Source organism: Amia ocellicauda, chromosome 1 (assembly GCF_036373705.1).
Source record: "Amia ocellicauda isolate fAmiCal2 chromosome 1, fAmiCal2.hap1, whole genome shotgun sequence".
In the NCBI taxonomy this organism is placed as follows: domain Eukaryota; kingdom Metazoa; phylum Chordata; class Actinopteri; order Amiiformes; family Amiidae; genus Amia; species Amia ocellicauda.
Window position 1 is genome coordinate 36,895,714 of NC_089850.1, and position 6,207 is coordinate 36,901,920.

Below are 6,207 nucleotides of genomic sequence, written 5' to 3' on the forward strand. Positions count from 1 at the left end.
GTCCACAATATATCAAAAATGTCATCCACCAGCCAATTGCCTGAAGTGACCCACGATTGCAGTTTTCTATTGACAACATACAAAAGGCTTCTGGTCAGCAGAAAAACTTTGTGAGGAATTTGGAATTTGTATAATCACTATAATCTTGATAACCACAAAATTAAAATTGAGAAGTCTTATCTTGCCCATTCTGTCTAAGGTGTTCATGTTCAATTACGATAATCCAATGACAATGGTTGGTTAAAGTAGCCTCTCCCGACAGTTGCATACAAGAAACCATGAACCTCAAGGCAGGGACCGGATAACATGACTTTGGTAGATTTCTGAAGCATCCTGAGTTTGGTACGAAACTACAGACCAAAATGCTTTAACAAACTGTTCATTAAAGTAGCCCCCATAAAGAGGTAAATACAAACGCATGTATCTACAAAATGCAATCCACAACATTAAAGTACCAATAAGATTAAGCATATAAAGAGAATCAAAAGTAAATTTTCCAGCTACAGTATAAAGGATTGTCTTTGTATTCTGTATTGTCCAGTAGAGGCAATTTGGCCAAATGGAACAGCTGCAAGAACTTCTCATCATTTCCTCATGGAGATCTTTCCACTGCCTTGAAAATAATGTATTCTGCTACTGCTTTATTCCAAGGAATAGACTCCATAGCTCAAGGTCCATTCAATTAGACTTCCTTTCTAGTATAAGTATTTTGAGCTTTCTTTCATGGTGATGTGAAGTTATGATCTGTTTTTTGTTCAGTACCATGAGTAGTTGGAGTTATTTTGTTGAAGTATTACTTGCTGTTACAGAAATTGTCCGCTCTGGGAATGGGTTTCTGAAGAGAAGTAGAAGAACATTTACAAGCAGCTAATGTTAAATATCATTGGCTGGTATTTAACAATACCCCTTTTATGGCTGCAATGACCCTTGACACATTTTTTTCAGTGATAGTTAACATTATTGTGATGGTTTGCATCTGTACAGAATGTATTTTGTTACATATAATAGTACAGATTTTCTGTAGTGGGTGGCTGTTTTCCAGTGTCCTACTGTCCTACTGTGGGTTTATAAGTTGCTGGCTCATCAAATATACAGAATGGCCAAAAGTATTGGTATCCTTGCATTTTGTTCAAATACACCATTTGCCCTGAAAAGTGTTGTAATGAAAAGATCTTTTGTCATCCATACATGCATGTCTATGGTTTGCAGTGGAACAAAGCAAAAAAAATGAAAAGAACTGAATTATTGCTTATTCTATAAAGACATTCTAAAATGGCCTTGACAATAGTATTGATACCCTTTAGAAGTTATTTGAAATAATTGTATTATTTATTTATTGGCAGACGACCTTATCCAGGGTGAATTACAACATAAGTGCAATTGTATTATAGTGATACCTCAAGCAGACCATTCTATTTTAATTAGTATCACAGGTGTCTTCAATTGCATTATCACTCATTCAGATAGTTTAAATGGAGAAAAGTACTCACTCTGCTGTTTTGTGTCACAGTGTGTATCACACTGAACATGGAAAAGAGAAGGAAAACCAGAGAGTTGTCTGAGGAGGTTAGAAGGAAGGTAATAGCCAAGAATGGTCCTACAAGACCACCTCTAAAGAGCTTGATGTTCCTGTGAGCACTGTTGTTAATATTAAGAAGTTTAAGGCCCCTGGGACTGTAGCCAATATCCCTGGATGTGGCCGCAAGAGGAAAATTGACCCAAGAATGAAGAGAAGGATTGTTCTAATGGTGGAGAAAGAACCAAGGAAATCCTCAAAACAGATCCAAGTCAACGTTCAAGCTCAAGGTGCAACAGTTTCAAGTCGCACCATCCGTCACTGTCTGAATGAAAATGGGCTCCATGGTAGAAGACCTCTCTCTAAGATAGAAACACAAAAAAGCCAGTCTGGAGTTTGCGAAAATGCATGTGGACAAGCCACAGTCCTTCTGGGAGAATGTCCTTTGGACAGATGAAACAAAAGTAGAGCTTTTTGGTAAATCGCAACAACTCCATGTTTACAGGAAAAAAAAATGAAGCTTTCAAGGAAGAGAACACCAACCCTACCTTGAAACCTGGAGGAGGCTCAGTGATGTTTTGGGTTTCCTTTGCTGCGTCTGGCACTGGGTGCCTTGCATCTGTGCAGAGCACGATGAAATCAAAAGACTATCAAGGCATTTTGGAGCAAAACTTACCACCTAGTGTCAGAAAGCTGTGTCTCAGTCGCAGGTCATGGGTAAAACACACAGCTAAAAGCACCCAAGAATGGATGAGAAGAAAACATTTGACCGTTCCGAAGTGGTCTTCTATGAGTCCTGATATTAATCCCATTGCTGTTGGTAGAAGGCACTCATCAAACCTGAGAGAACTTGAGCGGTTTGATCAAGCAAGTAGAGTGGGCCAAACTACCAGTCAAGATATGTAGAAATCTCATTCAGAGCTACTGAAATAATAGGTTAAGGGTTCCAATATTTTTGTCTGTGCCATTTTCATTGCTTTTATTATTTAAATAACAAAAGCAAAGTTTCTGTTCTATTGAATGTAAAATAAAGAATGGTGAATACCAAATACTTTTGTCAATTTTTACTTAGTTCAGAGAAAATTGTGAGGTTTTTTTTAAAAAATTGGAAGGGTACCAATACTTTCGGCTACGTCTGTAGTATCAAAACTAAGAAATGTGCTTTATGTGGAAACTAATTTTGGTGTGGTCAATTGTGTTCAATAATTATTGTGTTTTTGTAATGATGCTGCAGATGTATTTTTATGTGCAAATAAGAACCAAAACATCTTGCTAAGCCCTGTTTGCTGTACAGATTGTCTGCTTCTACTTCCGCAAATATGACATCAGTCTTCTTTGACTGAAGAACTACATGTGCTGTAACCTGTTCCTAATGCCTCATTCAGTTCACTTGGGATCTACAGCCTGCCTGGATTCTGCTTACGACCAATCAGGCTTTGAACAATTCTCAGACTTTTTTTTACGTGTAATTTGTGTAGTTTTGTTACGCAACCTTGCTGATGTTTATCCATATATTTAAGAGGTTTAAAGCTCTTTAAACCTGGACGCTGATTTTCTTTTCTCTTCGGTCCTCCAACCAGGCTTGAGAAGTGACAACACAAAAATAATAGCATGCCAGTGTTGTTTTAGGCCTATTGTTTCTCATCAAATGCCACGCATAGCTATCTCCTCTTTTTCTTTCTTTGCTGCTCGGTTTCCCGCGCCAGCTGGGGCCAAAGCTGTAAGCCCCGGTGCTGCTCTTCTGCATGACTTCACACACTGAAAAACAACATGGGCCGCTCTCTCGCAGCGCTGCCCCCTCCCCCTGGGACGCGGTGTGTTTGGATTGTTATGGAATGCTGATAATGTTCGTTTGCTGATTTATTGCTGCTGTGGTTGTGGTCATGGTTTTGGCTGCAAGCAGCTGCATGGCCTATCTGTTTCTTGTGATTATGATGACCCATTTCTCTCCTCTGCTGCCTAGTCTGGCTTTGAATGATTTGTTACTTCCTCCAGATTCTTCCCTTTTTGATTCAAGTGTTGGTGCAAGTTGGTGCACAGCCCTTTCTAAAATGTTGTTTAAGTAGAAAGTGGATAATTCCATTTGTTAGTTTGTAAGTTTTTCTTATTTGTGCTGTTGAAGCTGTCTCAATAAAGAGCCACCTGTAGTGAAGGGAAGGCATGTCTGTACCATATGACACTGAAGCTTGAAAGGAACTTGGATATCCTAGCCCAGATTTACAAAGTGCTGAGTTTAATCCAATGCCTGAGGGGCAGAAATGATTGCATAGTCCTACATCATTTGAAAGAGATCAGAAAACAAATGTAAAAGTGGTTCTAACAGATAAAACTGATTTTAAAATGTTTTTCAAACTGAGAAACCTCCTTTCTTGTGTAGAACAGTCTGTGAAGAAGATTTCAACTATCCTTTCATGCCGCTGACGCTGTCAGTTTCGCTCACAGGCGAAACTGAGGTGGGCCTTTCCAAGCATTGTTCAAGACCAGATTCAACTGGTCACCAACACACCCAGAGTGTGCTCACTGTTGAGGAGTTCAATTCACAACAATTGTTTGTGAGGAGTGCCAATGGCTTGTGACTTTCTAAGCATAGTCTTACAGGAGTTGCATTTAAAAAAGAATGAGTTGTACATTTTAAATAATTTAACTGCCATGTAGAATTGCTGTATTCCAGATTCCAGTCTTTATGCTCCAGCTGCTTATGCTACCAGGTCCAGACCCACAGGCACCCGGGAGCTATGTGTTCATCTTAGGCTTTGATATGGAAACTCCTGATGTAGTAATAATAATTATTATTGATTTAGGATTAATAAACATTATATGCTTAACATTAATTTAAAGGTCAAATGAACAGTAATACAAAAATATGTATATTATGTTTTATGTACCATTTGTTTGCATTATTACAATCTGGAGCTTTACTCTTAAGCATTTATATATATATATATATATATATATATATATATATATAATCTTTTCATCTGTAGATTATAATGTAGGACATTACATGCAAGACAATCAAATATTGTATTTTCTCTAAGTGTTACAGATTAGTTTTCCTGATTTGGGAAAGTCACCTGGAAACGGATCTCTGGAAGCCAAGTTTCTTATCAGTTTTTGACAAATCAGGCTTTGTGTTCACTGTGCTTAGCACAGGGAATGGAAATTTCTACTCAACCCCTTTAGAACATGAAACGAGTGAGGAAGAGACATGGAAGTCTATAGTTCTTTGAAAAGTTTACATTTCCAGTGCATTCCTGATCCACTGAAAAGATTTAGAGATCACAGTGAGCATGCCTGCATACTAGCCTTGGACAAAGCTGAAAAATGCCCTCATTGTTTAAACCTGGTCAACTGAAAAATGTATATATTCTAATATACGCTAAAAATACTTCTCGGCTACCTATTTAGTGGCATTGCATAACATTGGAATTTGATTTTGAGAAGCAGGATTCTGTGCCGAGGCCTTGTCTACACAACGTCCTTTTCAGTTTCATCCTTTAAGTATTATTTTAATACTTAATTCCTGTTGCAGCCCCTCGGCTACCTGTTTGGCTTGGTGATAATGGCAAAAATAAAACAACAGAGCTACTAAGTTAACCGCTGCTTGTATAACCCACTAAATATATTTTTATAGGATGATATGCAGTTCATTGCGTTAAGTCTTAACTGCTCACTGACCCAGAAAGATTCTAATGGACATGCTTTTTGACTGGGTCCCATGCACTTCTGCTGCTCTCTGCTTTTGAAAGCATGTGTGTGCCCAGCCACATACCTGATAAAGGGCCTGGCAGTACAGGCCCAATTTTTTTTACACTTGTATTGTTAACAGTTGCTTCATAAACATTAACTGAATTTATTTTAATTAGCATTACAGTATGCCCCTTCTTCTTTCAACCATAGGTCAAATAATGTGGTCAACAGTTAAGATGTAAATGCATTCTTGGCTTCTTGGTAAATTTATATACAGTAGCAAACTACAATGAGTATATATATTTTTTACTGAATCAGTATATATTTATTACTATTATGGCCTTTGTTCTGTATTCTAGAGCAGAGAGTTGTGGGTTCAATCCTAGGGGGGGGGACATTGCTGGTGTACCGTTGAGCCAGGCACTTTACCCAGATTGCTCCAGTTAATACCCAGCTGTATAAATCGGTAATTGTGTGTAACAATAATGTGATATATTGTAAAAATTGTAAGTTGCCCTGGACAAGGTCATCTGCTAAGAAATATAATAATAAAGGGATCATTTTATACCAATTCCATGTGTGCCATAGTAGCGATGAATGATCCCCACCACATTACTGCTGAGCCATTCAGATGTAACAGCTCCACTGTACATGCTAACAAGCCCTGACACGGCTCTTGTGGAGCTCAGCTTTAACGAGCATGTTTGCAGTGTGACACACTTTGTTTTTAGGGGACTTAATGGAGTGTGAGTCGAGAACACAACAAGTGCACTTTGTAAATCTGGTCTGTAAATTAGAGGGTAGACCTGCTTTTATGGCAGTCATTAACCCTGGTGTGCGTGTAACTGGAGGAGTACAGGAATCCAACAGTGGTTTGTTCACCCGGAATAGACCTGAAATGGTGAAAGATTTGCCATCTCTCTCCTTCCCGATGAAAACTTTTTTTTTTTCCATTGCGGATTTTCAGCACAACTTAAAAATAGAAAGAAACATCCAGCACA